Genomic DNA, 21,725 nt, shown 5'->3' on the forward strand with positions numbered 1-21,725 from the left:
TTCCTCCAACTTCTCTCCTACCCATCCTTCCTTCTCTTCCAATGACAGGCCTCCTTCTATCCTGTACCTGCCCCTCACCTGTATTTTACAAATTCAATGGGGAGAAGGTTCTGGTGAAGTCACCTGATTCCTGAGTACATGACTAGGCAGCTGTCCTTGGGGCAGTGGAATTAGCATCAAAATACAGATTACTCCAGGGAAAACCACAACTAGCAAGTATCTGGGTTTGGTGGCTACACATGTGATGGATCCCCAAGTGGAGCAGTATCTGGATGGCTTTTCCTTTAATCTCTGCTCGGCTTTTTGCTAGTGTATATCCTTTAGATAGGAACAATTCTGGATTAAAATTTTGAGAAAGGTAGGTGGCCCCATGCCTCAACGGGGGCCATGCCTAACCTCTGAATATGGTCTCTACATCTTCTCTCTCCCCTTTGTTGGGTATTTGAGTTAATGTCATCCAGGTTGGGTCCTGGGAGCCTCTTGTTTCCTGGCATCTGGGACTTTCTGGTGGCTTCCCCCATCCCCCATTGCTACACACCTCCGTTCAATTTTCTGACCTTCTGTGCATCTCCCCCTTCTCCTTCCATAACTATTCCTGCTTCCCCGTTTTCTTTTCTCTCCCCCTCCACTCTTCCTCTAAAGTTTGTCCATCCTCTACCTCCTTATTTTGTTCCCCCTTCTAAGAAGGACTGAGACACCCACACTTTGGTCTTCCTTCTTGACCTTCATATGGTCTTTAAGTTGTATGATGGGTATTCTGAGCTTTGGGGCAAATATTCACTTATCAGTGAGTGCATACCACTTGTTTTCTTTTGTTACCTCACTCAGGATGATATTTTGTAGTTCTATCCTTTTGACTACGAATTTCATGAAGTCAATGTTTTTAATGGTTGAGTAGTACTCCATTGTGTAAATGCATCACATTTTCTGTATCCATTCCTCTGTTGAAAGGCATCTGGGTTCTTTTCATCTTCTGGCTATTATAAATAAGTCTGATATGAACATAGTGGAGCATGTGTTCTTGTTTTATCTTGGAGTATTTTTTGGGTATATGCCCAGGAGTGGTATAGCCAGGTCCTCAGGTCCAATTTTCTGAGGAACACAGAGACAGAGAGAACACAGATAATATTTTTCTGTGACTTATAACCACACTACATAATGAAAAATGTCCAAAAATTCAAACCTATACACATTTATTTTGGGACCATTTTTTTGAAGCAATGCAATCCAAACACAGCTGATTTCTTCTTTCTTTTTTCTTGGTTATTTCATTTATTGACATTTCAACTGTTATCCCCTTGCCAAGTTCCCCCTCCACAAACCCACTACTCCCTCCCTATCCCCATGCCTCTATTAGGTTGCTCCACTACCCACCCACTCACCCACTCCTGCCTCAGAACCCTAGCATTCCCCTAGGCTGGTTCATTGAGCCTCCAAAGGACCAACGGCCTGCCCTCCTAATGATGCCCGATAAGGCCATCCTCTGCTACATATCCAGCTGGAGCCATGAGTCCCCCATATGTACTTCTTGGTAGTGGTTTAGTCCCTAGGAGTTCTGGAGGCTCTGGTTGGTTGATATTGTTGTTCTTCCTATGGGTCTGCAAACCCCTTCAGCTCCGTCAGTCTTTGCCCTAACATCTCCTTTGGGGTCCCAGATCTCAGTCCAATGGTTGGTTGTGAGCATCCGCATCTGTATTGGTCAGGCTCTGGCAGAGCCTTTCAGAGGACAGCTATACCAGGCTCCTGTCAGCAAGCGCTCCTTGACTTCAGCAGTAGTGTCTGGGTGTGGTGTCTACAGATGGGATGGATCCCCAGGTGGGGCAGTCTCTGGATGGTCTTTCCTTCAGTCTCTGCTCCACACTTTGTCCCTGCATTTCCTTTCAAAAGGAGGAATTCTGGATTAATATTTTTGAGGTGGGTGGGTGGCCCCATCCCTCAACTGGGTTCCATGACTATCCACTGGACATGGTCTCTACAAGTTCTGTCTTCCCTTTGTTGGATATTTCAGCTAATGTGCCCCCTGTTGGGTCCTGGGAAACTGTTGGGTCCCTGGCATCTGGGAGTTTCTAGTGTCCAACTCCAGTTCCCCTTCCCCAACTGCTACTCTCCTCCTTTCAAATTCCAGACCCTCTGTACTTCTCCCCCATCTCCTCCTGCATCTGAACGGGGCCCCGTTTCCCCCCTTTGCAGTGTCTTCCGAAATTCAGAAATTTTGAGTATTTTCTCTCTATCTCTTTATTTACTTTAGAAACAACACCTGAAAGTCTAATGATTGTCCCCCAGACCTCAAACATAACACTGGAAAAATCTGACCTTGGCCTCGGTGTACTCAAAGCATGGAATACTTTTCAGAATGAAGAGTTGGTCCAAGAGGGTATGAGATAGTAAATGTTACAGAAGCCCTAGCCACAGATTCTCTGAGCACCTATGAAAATGTGAATATTCCTTATCTAAATGTATTGTGTTCCAGTAATGATCATAATTTGGAATTTAATGCCCACAAGCACATATGAATGAATTTAGAGAGATGAATCAACAGTGAAGAGCATTAAGAGTCCTTGTTGTTCTTGCAGCAGACCCAGTTTGATTCCCCGCACCCAAATGGAGGAACACAACTATATATAATTCCAGTTTCAGGAGATCTGATGCCCTCTTCTGATGTCTGGGGGTTCCAAGAAAGAACACAGAACACAGACACACATAAAGGAAGAATGCTCATATACATAAGATAAATTAATAAATCTAAAAAAAACCCTACTTGCATGTGCCTGGAGACTGCGCACAGACAAGCTTATTCCTTCAAGTACCATCTACCAATAGCATTTGGTTAATGTTCTTTAAAGGAATAGATTCATTGTTAACTTTATGAGAACTCTCCACAATTATTTTCAGAGTTGTGGAGCTCAATCCCAACAGATACATTTAAAAACTAACACCTGTACCTAAGACACCAGGGAAGCAGAAAGGAGTTGGGGATGGGCATGGGAGGTTCAAGGGATTTGCTGTAAGGCTGTGTCCACTAGGAGTGTCAAAACTATATCATAACGTCTCACCAACATGATTACCTCAGTGTGAGCTGATCAAGAACAACAATAATAGGGAAATCAGCAAAACTTATGAGGTTTCAGCCCTACACACAGAATCATAGGCGGCAAGGGAATGGTGAGGGAAGATCAAATAGTCTTCTCAAGGGAAAAGAACACTAATTGGCTATCCAACACCAGATAATAAACTCTAAAAATGCACATAAAAGCAACCTTATACATACAGACTGAGCAGGTTGTATGTAGGAATGTATATGCCTGTAATAATGAATGGATGAAAAGGGCATGGCCGTGAAAGAAAGCAACAATGGTTATATGGTAGGAGTTATAGGAAAAGAAGGAAAGGGGAAAATAATGTGTTATAACCTCAAAAATAAAAGAAAATTGTAAAAGAGAAACAGAAAGGAACTCAGAATGTGGCAGCTCTCCATGAGCCTGTTCTATAGTCTCGGCTGCTTTATTTCTCTTAGGAAAAAGAGAAAATGGTACTTACTATGTAAGGGATGTCTTGCTTATGTAAATCCTTTCCATTAAAAAAATTCTAGTGTCCATGAAAAACTTTGAACTTGATGGATCTTGCATTTGGACATGAGACATCTCTTGAGAAATCTCAACTGGGAAAATAAGTTGGGCAAACGATATCGTGACTGGAAACTCTGCTGAGCCCTGGACACAGCTGCTTCTTACTGAACCATTTGCAATCTTGAACAACAAGCATCAGTGGATTTCCACCGAGCTGGATTGTATCATTCTTTTTTCCCTGGTGAAGAAAAAAAATGTTTCAAAGTTACACTAATGTCATTTTGTAACATCATTTACCCTCATCAACTGAATTATTTGAAACAATAGAGCAACTTTAGGGGAGTGCTTTTTGAGTGTCCTCTTGGTCTACAGTGTTTTCTTTCTCTCTGGTTTCCATGGGGTCAAATGAATCAGATGTCTTGTGAGCAACTCAGAAAAAATGGGGAAGAATTCACAGTCATACTTAAGGATCCCTGGATGATTGGCTTTAACACTCAACACTAAAATCTGAATGCCCAACTCCCTTAAACAGAGTCATATAATATTATCATATGATCCACCTACAGTTTCCTGGATTTTTAAAAGTCATCTCTCAATTTTATATCATCTAATACATTGTAGGTGTTCTGGAAACAGTAGTTGTGTTCAATGCAGAAACATTTTTCAATATTTCTAATCTTTGGTTAACTCTATAGTCATGGAGCTGGTACATGTAGACTGTTGACTATGTTGTTCCCAGACTCCTTTTCTCTAAAATCCACAGTTGTGTTACTGTCTGTGATCCTCAGAACATCTTGTGTGCTGACTTACTTGGATGCACACCATTTTGTTCAACAACTGAAGTTGTGTTACTGTCTTTGTTCTTCTGCTCGTGTACACACATTTATCGAGTGATCTGATACTAAAGGGCTTTGCTTTTCCTGGATTCTGATCACAGCTTTCTTTCTTTTCCTTGCAGGGATGGTCACTGTTCGCCACTACCATAGATTCCTGGATTACTAACTATTTTATTTTGGTTTTGGTTTGGTTATTGCCTGATCAAATCATTACACATGCTCTTCACCAAAGCGTCTTCAGTTCAAAGTGTTGTCTACTATGGCTCAAACTTTATACTCAGTAGTAAGAATAGCAAATAAGAACTCTTATATTGTGGAAGTTTATTATATGGCCAGGGTTCTATTAAGAAATTAGAAATAGAGATCTTCCTGGTTGCTGCCGCCGCGGAGAGCTCGTAGGCAGCACCCCACAAGCAAACTTAAGCCTCGGGACCACAGGTAAGACCAACTTTTCTGCTGCAAGTGACCTGCCTGGTGAACTCAGGACACACAGAGGCAAAATTCCTCTAGGACCGGGCACTTCCGGTGTTTACCAGGAGTCCCAAACCCGCGGATCCCCGTCCGCAGCAGATCTCTGCTCCCAAACACCTTGGGAGAGAGACCTCACCGCCTGGTCAGGTGGGCACTCCTGAGACTGCAGAGCAGAAGAGACCACGAACACTGCCCACCCCTGCCCACATCCCTGGCCCAAGAGGAAACTGTATACGGCATCTGGGTTCCCATAGAGGAGGGCCCAGGAGCAGCAGGACCGCTGTGTCTGAGACACCACCAGAACCTGAAGGGATCTACCAGATAAACAGTTCTCTGCACCCAAATTCCGTGGGAGGGAGATTTAAACCTTCAGAGAGGCAGACACGTCTGGGAAACCAGAAGAGATTGCACTCTGTACACATCTCTGACTCCAGAGGAAAACACGAAACACCATCTGGAACCCTGATGCATGGAAGCTCCCGGAAAGGGCAGCGCAGATCTTCCTGGTTGCTGCCGCCGCAGAGAGCTCATAAGCAACACCCCACAAGCAAACTTGAGTCTCGGGACCACAGGTAAGACCAACTTTCCTGCTGCAAGTGACCTGCCTGGTGAACTCCAGACACAGGCCCACAGGAACAGCTGAAGACCTGTAGATAGGAAAAACTACACGCCCGAGAGCAGAACACTCTGTCCCCATAACTGGCTGAAAGAAAACAGGAAAACAGGTCTACAGCACTCCTGACACAAAGGCTTATAAGACAGTCTAGCCACTGTCAGAAATAGCAGAACAAAGTAACACTAAAGATAATCTGATGGCGAGAGGCAAGCGCAGGAACCCAAGCAACAGAAACCAAGACTACATGGCATCATCGGAGCCCAATTCTCCCACCAAAACAAACATGGAATATCCAAACACACCAGAAAAGCAAGATCTAGTTTCAAAATCATATTTGATCATGATGCTGGAGGACTTCAAAAAAGACGTGAAGAACTCCCTTAGAGAACAAGTAGAAGCCTACAGAGAGGAATCACAAAAATCCCTGAAAGAATTCCAGGAAAACACAATCAAACAATTGAAGGAATTAAAAATGGAAATAGAAGCAATCAAGAAAGAACACATGGAAACAACCCTGGATATAGAAAACCAAAAGAAGAGACAAGGAGCTGTAGATACGAGCTTCACCAACAGAATACAAGAGATGGAAGAGAGAATCTCAGGAGCAGAAGATTCCATAGAAATCAACGACTCAACTGTGAAAGATAATGTAAAGCAGAAAAAGCTACTGGTCCAAAACATACAGGAAATCCAGGACTCAATGAGAAGATCAAACCTAAGGATAATAGGTATAGAAGAGAGCGAAGACTCCCAGCTCAAAGGACCAGTAAATATCTTCAACAAAATCATAGAAGAAAACTTCCCTAACCTAAAGAAAGAGATGCCCATAAGCATACAAGAAGCCTACACAACTCCAAATAGATTGGACCAGAAAAGAAACTCCTCCCGTCACATAATAGTCAAAACACCAAACGCACAAAATAAAGAAAGAATGTTAAAAGCAGTAAGGGAAAAAGGTCAAGTAACATATAAAGGCAGACCTATCAGAATCACACCAGACTTTTCGCCAGAGACTATGAAAGCCAGAAGATCCTGGACAGATGTCATACAGAACCTAAGAGAACACAAATGCCAGCCCAGGTTACTGTATCCTGCAAAACTCTCAATTAACATAGATGGAGAAACCAAGATATTCCATTACAAAACCAAATTTACACAATATCTTTCTACAAATCCAGCACTACAAAGAATAATAAATGGTAAAGCCCAACATAAGGAGGCAGGCTATACCCTAGAAGAAGCAAGAAACTAATCGTCTTGGCAACAAAACAAAGAGAAGAAAAGCACACAAACATAACCTCACATCGAAATATGAATATAACGGGAAGCAATAATCACTATTCCTTAATATCTCTCAACATCAATTGCCTCAACTCCCCAATAAAAAGACATAGATTAACAAACTGGATACACAACGAGGACCCTGCCTTCTGCTGCCTACAGGAAACACACCTCAGAGACAAAGACAGACACTACCTCAGAGTGAAAGGCTGGAAAACAACTTTCCAAGCAAATGGTCGGAAGAAGCAAGCTGGAGTAGCCATTCTAATATTAAATAAAATCAATTTTCAACTAAAATTCATCAAAAAAGATAAGGAAGGACACTTCATATTCATCAAAGGAAAAATCCACCAAGATGAACTCTCAATCCTAAATATCTATGCCCCAAATACAAGGGCACCTACATATGTGAAAGAAACCTTACTAAAGCTCAAAACACACATTGCACCTCACACAATAATAGTAGGAAATTTCAACACCCAACTCTCATTAATGGACAGATCATGGAAACAGAAATTAAACAGAGACATAGACAGACTAAAAGAAGTCATGAGCCAAATGGACTTAACAGATATTTATAGAACATTCTATCCTAAAGCAAAAGGATATACCTTCTTCTCAGCTCCTCATGGTACTTTCTCCAAAATTGACCATATAATTGGTCAAAAAACAGGCCTCAACAGGTACAGAAAGATAGAAATAATCCCATGCGTGCTATCAGACCACCACGGCCTAAAACTGGTCTTCAATAACAATAAGGGAAGAATAGCCACATATATGTGGAAGTTGAACAATGCTCTAATCAATGATAACCTGGTCAAGGAAGAAATGAAGAAAGAAATTGAAGACTTTTTAGAATTTAATGAAATTGAAGGTACAACATACCCAAACTTATGGGACACAATGAAAGCTGTGCTAAGCGGAAAACTCATAGCGCTGAGTGCCTGCAGAAAGAAACAGGAAAGAGCATATGTCAGCAGCTTGACAGCACACCTAAAAGCTCTAGAACAAAAAGAAGCAAATACACCCAGGAGGAGTAGAAGGCAGGAAATAAGCAAACTCAGAGCTGAAATCAACCAAGTAGAAACAAAAAGGACCATAGAAAGAATCAACAGAACCAAAAGTTGGTTCTTTGAGAAAATCAACAAGATAGATAAACCCTTAGCCAGACTAACGAGAGGACACAGAGAGTGTGTCCAAATTAACAAAATCAGAAATGAAAAGGGAGACATAACTACAGATTCAGAGGAAATTCAAAAAATCATCAGATCTTACTATAAAAGCCTATATTCAACAAAACTTGAAAATCTGCAGGAAATGGACAATTTCCTAGACAGATATCAGGTACCGAAGTTAAATCAGGAACAGATAAACCAGTTACACAACCCCATAACTCCTAAGGAAATAGAAGCAGTCATTAAAGGTCTCCCAACCAAAAAGGGCCCAGGTCCAGACGGGTTTAGTGCAGAATTCTATCAGACCTTCATAGAAGACCTCATACCAATATTATCCAAACTATTCCACAAAATTGAAACAGATGGATCACTACCGAATTCCTTCTATGAAGCCACAATTACTCTTATTCCTAAACCACACAAAGATCCAACAAAGAAAGAGAACTTCAGACCAATTTCCCTTATGAATATCGACGCAAAAATACTCAATAAAATTCTGGCAAACCGAATCCAAGAGCACATCAAAACAATCATCTACCATGATCAAGTAGGCTTCATCCCAGGCATGCAGGGATGGTTTAATATACGGAAAACCATCAACGTGATCCATTATATAAACAAACTGAAAGAACAGAACCACATGATCATTTCATTAGATGCTGAGAAAGCATTTGATAAAATTCAACACCCCTTCATGATAAAAGTCCTGGAAAGAATAGGAATTCAAGGCCCATACCTAAACATAGTAAAAGCCATATACAGCAAACCAGTTGCTAACATTAAACTAAATGGAGAGAAACTTGAAGCAATCCCACTAAAATCAGGGACTAGACAAGGCTGCCCACTCTCTCCCTTCTTATTCAATATAGTTCTTGACGTTCTAGCCAGAGCAATCAGACAACAAAAGGAGATCAAGGGGATACAGATCAGAAAAGAAGAAGTCAAAATATCACTATTTGCAGATGATATGAAAGTATATTTAAGTGATCCCAAAAGTTCCACCAGAGAACTACTAAAGCTGATAAACAACTTCAGCAAAGTGGCTGGGTATAAAATTAACTCAAATAAATCAGTAGCCTTCCTCTACACAAAAGAGAAACAAGCTGAGAAAGAAATTAGGGAAACGACACCCTTCATAATAGACCCAAATAATATAAAGTACCTCGGTGTGACTTTAACCAAGCAAGTAAAAGATTTGTACAATAAGAACTTCAAGACTCTGAAGAAAGAAATTGAAGAAGACTTCAGAAGATGGAAAGATCTCCCATGCTAATGGATTGGCAGGATTAATATAGGAAAAATGGCCATTTTACCAAAAGCGATCTACAGATTCAATGCAATCCCCATCAAAATACCAATCCAATTCTTCAAAGAGTTAGACAGAACAATCTGCAAATTCATCTGGAATAACAAAAAACCCAGGATAGCTAAAACTAACCTCAACAATAAAAGGACTTCAGGGGGAATCAGTATCCCTGAACTGAAGCAGTATTACAGAGCAATAGTGATAAAAACTGCATGGTATTGGTATAGAGACAGACAGATAGAACAATGGAACAGAATTGAAGACCCAGAAATGAACCCACACACCTATGGGCACTTGATTTTTGACAAAGGAGCCAAAATCATCCAATGGAAAAAAGACAGCATTTTCTGCAAATGGTGCTGGTTCAACTGGAGGTCTACATGTAGAAGAATGCAGATCGATCCATGCTCATCACCCTGTACAAAGCTTAAGTCCAAGTGGATCAAGGACCTCCACATCAAACCACATACACTCAAACTAATAGAAGGAAACCTAGGGCAGCATCTCGAACACATGGGCACTGGAAAAAAATTCCTGAACAAAACACCAATGGCTTATGCTCTAAGATCAAGAATCGACAAATGGGATCTCATAAAACTGCAAAGCTTCTGTAAGGCAAAGGACACTGTGGTTAGGACAAAACGGCAACCAACAGATTGGGAAAAGATCTTTACCAATCCTACAACAGAGAGAGGCCTTATATCCAAAATATACAAAGAACTCAAGAAGTTAGACCACAGGGAGACAAATAACCCTATTAAAAAATGGGGCTCAGAGCTAAACAAAGAATTCACAGCTGAGGAATGCTGAATGGCTGAGAAACACCTAAAGAAATGTTCAACATCTTTAGTCATAAGGGAAATGCAAATCAAAACAACCCTGAGATTTCACCTCACACCAGTGAGAATGGCTAAGATCAAAAACTCAGGTGACAACAGATGCTGGCAATGATGCGGAGAAAGAGGAACACTCCTCCATTGTTGGTGGGATTGCAGACTGGTACAACCATCCTGGAAATCAGTCTGGAGGTTCCTCAGAATATCGGACATTGAACTGCCTGAGGATCCAGCTATACCTCTCTTGGGCATATACCCAAAAGATGCCCCAACATATAAAAAAGACATGTGCTCCACTATGTTCATCGCAGCCTTATTTATAATAGCCAGAAGCTGGAAAGAACCCAGATGCCCTTCAACAGAGGAATGGATACAGAAAAATGTGGTACATCTACACAATGGAATATTACTCAGCTATCAGAAACAATGACTTTATGAAATTCATAGACAAATGGTTGGAACTGGAAAATATCATCCTGAGTGAGGTAACCCAATCACAGAAAAACACACATGGTATGCACTCACTGGTAAGTGGCTACTAGCCCAAATGCTTGAATTACCCTAGGTGCATAGAACACATGAAACTCAAGACGGATGATCAAAATGTGAATGCTTCACTCCTTCTTTAAAAGGGGTACAAGAATACCCTTGTCAGGGAATAGAGAGGCAAAGATTAAAACAGACACAGAAGGAACACCCATTCAGAGCCTGCCCCACATGTGGCCCATACATATACAGCCATCCAATTAGAGAAGATGGTTGAAGCAAAGAAGTGCAGGCCGACAGGAGCTGGATGTAGATCGCTCCTGAGAGACACAGCCAGAATACAGCAAACACAGAGGCGAATGCCAGCAGCAAACCACTGAACTGAGAATAGGGCCCCCGTTGAAGGAATCAGAGAAAGAACTGGAAGAGCTTGAAGGGGCTCAAGACCCCATATGTACAACAATGCCAAGCAACCAGAGCTTCCAGGGACTAAGCCACTACCTAAAGACTATACATGGACTGACCCTGGACTCTGACCTCATAGGTAGCAATGAATATCCTAGTAAGAGCACCAGCGGAAGGGGAAGCCCTGGGTCCTACTAAGACTGAATGTGATTGTTGGGGGGAGGGCGGCAATGGGGGGAGGATGGGTAGGGGAACACCCATAAGGAAGGGGAGGGGGAGGGATTAGGGGGATGTTGGCCTGGAAACCGGGAAAGGGAATAACACTCGAAATGTATATAAGAAATACTCAAGTTAATAAAAATAAAATAAAATAAATAAATCTTTAAAAAAATAAATAAAAAAGAAATTAGAAATAATTTCTCGCAAATGTTCATGACAGTGTCGAAGCTTGTTACATACGTTGAGAGGATAAATATGAGATTTTCAGAAATTGAAACATTTCCCTTGCTAGTGTATGTCAAATAAATTACTGAAGCTTCAAATTCAACACCTAGGACTCTAACATTTAAAGCTCTCCATTATTACATGGACATACTTAAAGTCTTACAACACTCCTGGCCAAATATCAAATAATCTAAGAAGAATGAATAGTTGGAAAAATATCAAATCACAATTTGACTTTTAAAAGGGTGAAATTTTCTATATCACCCATGTCTGTTGCTATATTAGATGACATGGCAAGTATCAATATTTCTTAAACTGACAGTGGAGATTATTACCTGTGGAGATTCTGGTTTAGACATAGCCATGTGGTATGGTAGCATGATGACTGATTAAATCTGCCCAAGATCAAGAAAGTGAATGATGGAGCCAGCTGTCAGTGATTCTCATGGGAAATACAAAACCGCTATGCAAACTTATCTCCTGGGATAGTTGATCACATCTCATATCTGATGTCCCAAGAAGTACCTGTGATCTGTAAGACTTATAACTGTCAGTGAGAGAGAAAGGTGCTGTTTGTCTTCAGCTTCTCTAAGAAACACTAAGGCTTGGGGGTACCTTATCCACCGTTGCTTTATTAACTAAACTTTTACTAGCTCCTACTACAGGAGATGGAACAGTTAAACACTGTGTACTAGCATTAAGCTGAAATGAAATGATATTTCGTGTTAGAGCTAATGAAGTGAATACTGGGGTTATAAAGTTGAATCGGCCCTATTTATTTTTATATGATCCAAACAACTTCGTCTCCTTTGTTTACGTTGTTCAAAGCATATAAAAGAAAAAGGGCATGCTAGCTTTGAGAGGCACGGGGAGAGAACTGAAACCGGCCCCTCTGTATTGCTATTGGAATACAGAGTATAAGCTCAAAGCCCGATTCGGCCTCTCCCATCAGACCTCGCTTTCCCTCCATGAAGTAGACAGAGCTGGGTATCTGAAGGGATCGACAAGTGAGTACACAAGCCCTTCACCTATCAGGCTAAATATCATTCTTTTCCTACAGTTTGAGAGCTAATTTATCAAATCACTTCACATGATGACTTAAAATATTCAATTACTGTTTCCTAAGTCAGGTTCTCCCTGTGTATCCCTGGCTGGCTTATGGCATGCAATTCCTCTACATTAACCCCCACTTGCTGGGCCTATAGCAGTACATCACCACATGCTACTTCAAATCACCTATTTATCATATCTTTATTAGTGGTAAATTAAAACTCAATACATAGTTCACGAGCATCAATCATATACAGGACTCTGGCTGTATTATAGATTGCCTCTAAAAATGCTCCGCCCGTTCTCATGTAACCAAGGCTTAGTTTCCAGTGACTGGGATTTTCCAGAGGCAAGTGGAGAATGAACACCATGTCCTCGGCAGTAGACGCATTGCCCAGTGAACGAGAGTAGAGGGTTGCAAGTGATTAGAAGTTAGTTACTGCCAGCTTGTTTCTTACAGACTTACCTTGTCCACTACCCCTGCTTCTTAGCCTGCTCGACTACAGTGCACTCTCAACCATGGAGCACTATCTCAGCGCAGCACATGCTGAGAGAGAGAGAGAGAGAGACAGAGAGAGAGAGAGAGAGAGAGAGAAAGAGAGAGAGAGACAGAGAGAGAGACAGAGAGAGAGACAGAGAGACAGAGAGACAGAGAGACAGAGAGACAGAGAGACAGAGAGACAGAGAGACAGAGAGACAGAGAGGGAGGGAGGGGGAGGGAGGGAGGGAGGAAGGTAGAGAGAGAGCGAGTGAGCCAGGAGATTGTGGACCAAAAGACCTGACTCTATGAGCCACAATAGCGTTTCTACATTGATGATCTTATGTCATATATTTCATCACAGCAATGCAAAGGGATTATCCCAGACTTACAAAGTTATTTAAACTTTAGAAACATGGTAGCACATCGGCAAAATGGATGAACAGATGAGAGCACAGCCTTGGCGACAAGTTCATGTGAGTTCCTGCTGGGTATTAAATGGATCCAATATTGCTGTAGACAAAGGGTTTTTATTATCTGTTGGGCTGTAATAAGTGAACTTATTTTGGATGTAGATGATTCACTGTGGTATAAAATATCAACTTTATTGCCAATGAAAATTATACTGGAGGATGGATTTGGCTTGGTATGGGTTAAGGTATCCTGGATTTTTATATTCATCCATTCCCACTTTATACATTTGTATAGCACGGTAAAGGAAATTCAAGGTCTGTGGATGTCAACCTTTGTTGTGGTCACTATCGCTCACAACTACATGAAACAGGCAAGAAAATTGAACAGAAAAAAATGTTCCATTTCTACTAAATTGAGAGAACTCAATTCCATTTGACTGAATACAACACCAAGATTATAGTGTTAAATATATTGTAGCCATTACAGCAACAAGGCATAATGCTCTGTTTTTTCTACTTATGAAGTTAGAGTTGATGATAATGTATGTCTACATATCAAAGAAGTCTGAATTTGGGTCAGACTCTATGGCAGGCAGAAGAGTCCTCAAAGAGACCCATGGCTTGAGAATACATTCCCCAAGGAATGGGAATTAATGTAGCAATTAGCTGACCTCAAAATTGGGAGTTTCTCCAAGGATGTCCAGATGTGCCTGATGTAATCACATGGGTCATCAAGTGAGGAGGAACAGAGGTAATGGCACAGTGATGTGTTGATGAAAGACTAGGCCAGCCCTCTTTGATTTGGAGATGAAAGTCAGCTATCAGTTACAAGCAATGGGCAGGATGGACATACTGGAGTAGAGAGAAGACAGATTCTACTCCAGAGTCTCCATGAACAAACGCAACCCTGCCTCTCTCTTCCTCTTAGTGTAGCTGGATCTGTTCAGAATCTTAATGGTAGGACTGACTGTAGGATAAATTTGTGTTGTTTCAAGGTGCTAGATCTTAGGTCAATTTACCGAATTTTGAGGAAATGATACAATTTCAGCAACGATATGAAACTAATCTAGACTACAAAGAATCCCCCTCAGTGCCAACACCAGACCATAAAGGTTGAATCAAAGGCTGTGTTATAAAGCATGGCTGGGGGAAATCCTTGTGTACCTGACTGTCAGATAGGATGGGCTCTTTGCCACAAGAATCCTTCGAAAACCTCATACCCAAAGACCCTGAGAGTGGACTGCTGAAAATGCTTCCTTTCCTCAGGGAACTGCTACTGTGGGGGAAAATGGGATACGATGGCAAAGACAGAGCTTTTCTATGGCCCAGTTTCATGAAAACATTGTGCTTTCTCAGCAGTTTAAAACCACTCTGTCATTCTGTGGCTACCTCAGTAAAAACCGGTTGCAAAAATATAGAGTATACCAAAGCTAAAGAACTCCGAAACAATGTATCATGTGCATTTAACCATACCTTTTAATCTAAGGCTAACCCAAAACATTTTGTGAGGAAAAAAAAAACTGTCATGAAGGTTGACTTATTCTATTTCAGGAAGTAGTAAAAATGGCTATTAGTACTTTTGGTTAATTAAGGCCTTGGGAATACAGGCTGCACTTTTGAGTGGATCTGTTTCGTATCTAAGCCGGTTAGCCAAACTCTGATGTTTTATTTGTGATCTAATGTAAGAAAGGAAATAGTCATAACCAGAGGCCATAAGTGCTCTGGATATTAAGTAGGTCAGCACTGGAATCCTGTAAATCATGTTTGCACCCTTTGCACTTTTCATGATAATATGTGCCCATAATTTTTCGTTGCAATGTTTTTCACTTGTTCTGTAATAACCACTTTGGTGAAAGATGTGCTGTTTGACCCATGCTCCTCAGAACACATTGTATTTTTCGACTTGTTTATTCTTATAGTTCTTGTCTTTCTTTAGTGCTTAGAGGCTAGAATTTGGAAAGCATTCCACAGGGTTTCATCCTCATAAAACTACTGCAGAGACTGCGGGTGAGGGCATGGGGATGTGAGATCTGCACTGGAGCCACATTTCTTTTCTTACCGTAATTCTAGCGAAAGTGCCTTACAGAATGATCTGTGAAAGACAGTCATTAATGAAATGAGAATTCCTCAGAAAAAGTGCCTATGTCAGTTATCAATATTTTATATATACATTTACCAACTTGCTTCAGAATTTTGAGTAGTTACCCAGGAAAACAGAAAACAACAACAGAAATACCTTCTGTAAATATAAAGGTGATATTTAGGAAACGATTTCTGAAATGTGAGCATAGCTTCCCAGCTTGGGAAAACCTCATTTAGGTCAGAGATAGATATTTTCAAGTATTCTGTCATGGATTTCACATATTAAATCTCCCTTCTCTTCTCTCTTCTCTCTTCTCTCTTCTCCTCTCTCTCTCTCTCTCTCTCTCTCTCTCTCTCTCTCTCTCACCTTTTCTGTTCACATATTTTATTGAAATTTCACTGAAGTAGAGATTTTTCAAGACGGATACACGGATACACAATCAACATTAAATTTACTGACATTGTTAAACTACTATTCTGTGGAACCATGGCTGGAAACCCACTGGCAAAATTCCTTTTGTGCATAGACTTGTGCATAGTCTGGTTTCTTTAGAGAGCTCTCATGTTTCCTGCATGTGAACGAACTGCAGTGTAGTCCCAGAAGAACATATATTCTGTGTATATTTTGATTTCTTATAGTGATGATAAAACTTTTTTCTTTTTATTTTAATGGATATTTTTCATTTACATTTCAAATGATATCACCTTTCCCAGTTTCCTGTCCATAAACCCCCTATCCTGTCCCCCTCTCCTTCTTCTATGAGGGTGTCCCCCCCATCACCCACCCTTTCCTGCCTCCCTGCCATGACATTCACCTACATTGGGGGAGGTCCAGACTTGGCAGGACCAAGGGCTTCTCCTCCCATTGGTGCCCAACAAGGCCATCCTCTGCTACATATGCAGCTGGAGCCATGGATCTGTCCATGTGTACTCTTTGGATGGTGGTTTAGTACCTGTATTGTTGTCTTTATGAGGTTGCAAACCCCTTCAGCTCCTTCAATCCTTTTCTAACTCCTCCAGTGAGGAACCCGTTCTCATTTCAAGGGTGTGCTGCTAGCATCTGCCTCTGTATTTGTCAGGCTCTGGCTGAGACTCTCAGGAGACAGCTATATCAAGCTCCTATCAGCACATACTTCTTGGCATCAGCCATATTGTCTGGGTTAGGTGGCTGTATGTATATGGGCTGTATTCCCAGGTGGGGCAGGCTCTGAATGGCCATTCCTTCAGTCTCTGCTTCAAACTTTGTCTCCATATCTTCTATGAATATTTTTGTTCCCCCTTCTAAGAAGGACTGAAACATCTGCACTTTGGTTGTCCTTTTTCTTGTGCTTCATGTGGTCTGTAGATTGTATCTTGAATATTCCGAGCTTTTTGGCTAATATCCACTTATCAGTGAGTGCATACCATGTGTGTTTTTATGTGATTGGGTTACTTCACTCAGGACGATATTTTCTAGTTCCATACATTTGCCTATGAATTTCATGTAGTCATTGTTTTTGATAGCTGAGTAATATTCCATTGTGTAGATGTAACACATTTTCTGTATCCATTCCTCTGTTGAAGGACATCTAGGTTCTTTCCAGCTTTTGGGTATTATAAATAAGGCTGCTATGAACATAGTGGAGCATGTGTCCTTGTTATATGTTGGAGCATCTTCTGGGTATATGCCCAGGAGTGGTATAGCTGGGTCCTCAATTTCTTATTATGTTTTTCTATGTCAATGCAATTTGTTCATACACATATGTCCTTTTCCTTTCAACCAGTCACTAACTCCACTGCCTACAAGACATTTTAGAAACATTGAAAAATGCATTCTTCTAGCTCCATCTGGAAGCATTACAGATTTAAAATGTGTACTTAGTTAAAATATATTTATATCACTTCCCCTTCCTTTTTTCTACCCCACTATGTCTACCTCTCTTGATCCCTTCCAATGTCAGTCTCTTCTTCTTTATTACTGCACACACACACACACACACACACACACACACACACACACACACACACACACACAACTTACAATTACAACCTGCTGACTCTTTTTAATGTTGCTTGCATATATGTTTCTAGAGAAGACTACATTGTATTTGAATAAACAATCCTAAAGGAAGGCTAATTCTTCTCTCTCTCTCTCTCTCTCTCTCTCTCTCTCTCTCTCTCTCTCTCTCTGCCATTAGTTATTTGTAGTTTATAATCGTGGGCAAGCCCCCATGAGACTTCACGTATCTGCAGTATGATATCCACTGGTGTTGGAATTGCTTAGGCAGCCATGTTGAGAATCCATGATTTGCAGCTTTCCTGTCAGGGCTAGGAGGCACAGTATCACTTGGTACAGTATTCTTGGTCCTCTGGCTCTTACAGTGTTTGTGCTCGCTCTTCAGGCAATATCCCTTGACCTTAAGAGTTGTATTTAAGACATTTCTAAGTGGGGCTAGGCACTCTGAAGTCAGTTGTTCCCTAAATTTTGGCTCATTATGGCTTTCCGTAATAGATTCCTTCTAGTGAAAAAAACTATTTTCTTTGATGATGGATGAGATCTGCACTTACCTATTTATATAATGACAAGCATTTAGAATGCATTTAGAGATTACACTGATAGGAAGGTGGTGTTAGCAGGCTCTCCTATAAGTTCTATGACCTCACTAACCCTGGGATGACTTTTCAAGACCAGAGGTGATATATCCCTGTCAGTCGGGTATTGAGTCTAATTATAGAATGGTTGTTTACTAACAAAACATAAGTGCCACTCACTACTACAACTTTGGGGCGATATGCAGTTCTCATAGTTGTTGTAGTTCATGGTCAAAACAAAATGCTTGTTTCTGAAAAAGTACTTCAATAATTTTGTTCCCTCTTTTGCTGTAACCACCTCTTCCTTGTTCACCCCTCTGAGTTGACCATAATCTTGCTTGTAACAGCGGCACTCTGCACAGTAGTCATCAAAAGATTACTTTATAATTCTTGAATATTAAAAGCAAAGACACTTTTGAGTGTCTACTTTGTACCAAGTTTTTGTGGGCCTGTGGGAAGTTTAGGAGCTGACTCAGTTGTGGTCACTCGTGAATAAAAGAGAGAGCTAACCTAGCCAGCAATGTGTCCTATGGACCAAGTGTTTTCTCACATACCCACCTCCCAACACACAGACAAATTTGTCAGACAATTTAAAAGGAGAAAGAACTCACTTCGGCTTATGGTTTCAGTTGTTTCAGTCCATGGCTGGCTCACTTCCTTTCTATAAAACTTGAAACACCTCATGGCCTCAGGAGGACCAGTAAGCAGAGAAGAGCTTGAGACAGCACACACCTTCCCAAGGCCCACCCCCAATGATTTATTTTCTCTTTTCCCATTCTACCTCCTGTTTGTCCATCAACAGATTGATCCAATAATGAAATCAGTGCCCTCATCCCTCACCGTCCTCCCTGTAACTCCACCAGACCTGAACCAAACTTTCAACTATGAGTCATTCAGAGGATGCTTCATATATAACCCGTAACACCACAAAAAATTCTAATTAAAAGCAAAGAGCACACATTTCGAGAAAGGATATTCTTTATCTCACCCCTACTATCACATAACATATTAGTGAAAGGTAAAGCATATGCATTTCATGAAGGTAAGTTGTGTATGTAGACAGTAGGGGTATATTTAGACTTTGTAGTCTTGTTCAAAACATTTAGGAAAACATTTCAAATTGGTATATTTTATAGAAGAATCTTATTTTAAAATGTGATATTCTAAAATGGTGCCAACTTGAAGGACGTAAACAAGAGTCACTTTCTTATTATTCAGGTGGCTGCCATCTCTATAACTAGGGCACTATGGGAGCATACAGACATTGCCTTCAGCCAGTTTCAAGTAAGAAGACGGTACCAACTGTCCCCTTCTTGCTCTTTTAAAGAAATTCATTTATTTGTATATATTTTAATACACTGTCCCTGTCTTCAGATACATTAGAAGAGGGCATTGGATCCCATTACAGATGTTTGTGAGGCACCATGTTGTTGCTGAGAATTGAACTCAGGACCTCTGGAAGAGTTGCCATTGCTCTAAACTGCTGAGCCAGCTCTCCAGTTCCCCTTCTTGCTCTTATTCCATGTTTCATGTTCAATGATTCACTAACTCAGTGTACATGGGAATACCATGTAACAACTGTGTTGATTTTGAGACCGGGATAAAGTAGTGATAACACCAAGCGAACAAACATAAAACAAAACAAAAGCATCCTATACTCAAAGAGAGTTGTAGCATAATGAGATTTGGATGGTTTCAATGCATTCTATTTCATTGTAAATGGAATATGCAGTTTTAAAAATATTCATATCCCTGTTTGTTTCGATATTTTTAAGATAGGATTCCTGGGTTTCTCTGGACAGTGTTGGCTGTCCTGTAACTCACTCTATAGATCATGCTGGCCTTGAACTCATAGAGATCCACCTGTCTTTGCTTCCCAAGTGCTGGCATCGATCACATGCACCACAACCGCCTGGCCCTTCATATTCTTTATGATGTTGGGAAGTTGAGTAATGAACAAAAGTGTTCCAGCACATTGTGCTACTTATCTAATAGTGAAAGCCCCCAATAGCTTAATTAGGATACTTGTTTTCCTCACTTTGAACATAATTTATAGACCAAATATATAGGGAAAAAAGATATCCATTTTCTCTCAGAAATGAAGTGATGAACATGTGATTCATAATAAGAATGGTTAACAAGACACCATTGCTCATTTACTGAATATAAATTAATGCAATCATAAATACAAGCATTTTTTGCTTCACATTCTTTTCTCTGGAAGTCATCTTGCCCAGACTCCATGTTTGTACTGACATATCGCAGAGATTCTGTGTTAAGAGCCATCATCGGATTCTGTTTTGTATAAATTACTGTGAGAATGATTAGGCCTGGAAGAAATAAATTTTTAAAATAATATTTAATTGATTGTTGAAGCTGTTTTATGTATATTGCATTTTCATATTTTATTAAACATTTTCATTAGGCAAATAAATCGCTTTTCTCAAGCCAATATGCTTCTTCTTTGGAATAAAATATAGCTTCTGAATTTTAATATTTGCCCATGCTATAAATCAATAAATTCTGTGTTTGTATGTCAACCAAAGAAAAAGTAGTTTGGTAAAATTTGCAATTAATTTCATGGAATAATTTAATGCAAGTAAAAACACACATTAATGGATCAGTCTGAATACATAAATTATGTGCCTACATGATTCATAACTACATTTTTCACACAAACATGAAAATAAATTTCTTCAGGATATAAACCAGGTTTAGTCAATAATTATTTAGGAAGAATGCAGCTACTATAAGAGGGCAATCAAGTGCTAAGAAATTTGGAATCATTGAACTAGCAATTTTGACAGTTCAGAATTAGATAACTTTTCTCAGTCCAGCAGTTGTTATGTTTTTCTACAGAAATTTTGTCAAAACCAGAGCAATACTATCAGTTTTCATTTTCCCTTCTGTATTTAAGGTCTGATTGATAATCAGGGCTGTCATGGAGGCAAGATGTAGCAGAACCACTGGGCACTAGGTTTGACATTTATAGTATCTCAAATCTCAACTTTATCACTATCTCTGCACAATATCATCTATTTTATGAAATATAAGTATATTGTATGCATTAATGGAAAACTAACTATGAGCATAAACTAAGGGACATAAAACACTGTGGCCAACACATTTGAAAATCCCAAATTGTTCAATATACTGGTGTTTTCCAAAAACATGAAAGAATGAATTAAAACAAGAGTCTGAAGACCTAAGCATGAATGTAACATTAATCTCATATTTGAGATAATATAGTTGCTTTAATTTTGTATAGGAAGATAATCACAGATATATGAGGCTCTGTAAGGTAAAAATGTTAATTATTATAATAAATGTAAGAAACATTAACTTCCACAGTCATCTGAGCTGCCTCTCAGTTGCTCTCTATATGTTGCTCAAGGAAGTATAAATATCAAGTATATATGGCATTATCTGAAGTTTCTTTGGATAGGAGTAAATTCTGTAAAATGGGAACTCTAAACCTCATTCAATTGACCAGATTAGTATTATTTTTTAAGTGAAAGGGCCCAGTTAAAATACACAGTTTTAAGTAGCAAAAGCATTTTTCAGTCAAATAAGCTATTTGACTATCAGCTCATTGTTAAATCTTTAATTGATCAAGAAATTAGATGACTACTTTGTCACCCTCCTTCAGCTCATGCTTGGGCAGTCAGAGTGAGACTACATGGGTGTGGCTTCTGCTATCACTAGAAGA

General features: G+C 40.1%; 1 long non-coding RNA gene across 1 annotated transcript in view; it reads right to left on the bottom strand.

Moving 5' to 3' along the window:
- Positions 1 to 1,176: 1,176 nt before the first annotated feature.
- Positions 1,177 to 21,725, bottom strand: part of LOC120093566 (uncharacterized) — a 43,912-nt gene continuing 23,363 nt past the window's right edge. Inside the window, exons 3-4 of the long non-coding RNA XR_005486883.2 lie at positions 3,538 to 3,804; positions 1,177 to 1,877 (exon numbers count right to left, since the gene is read on the bottom strand). This is a non-coding gene — a long non-coding RNA (uncharacterized LOC120093566). The remainder of the gene's footprint in view (positions 1,878 to 3,537; positions 3,805 to 21,725) is intronic.

Source organism: Rattus norvegicus, chromosome 7, assembly GCF_036323735.1.
Source record: "Rattus norvegicus strain BN/NHsdMcwi chromosome 7, GRCr8, whole genome shotgun sequence".
Lineage (NCBI taxonomy): Eukaryota > Metazoa > Chordata > Mammalia > Rodentia > Muridae > Rattus > Rattus norvegicus.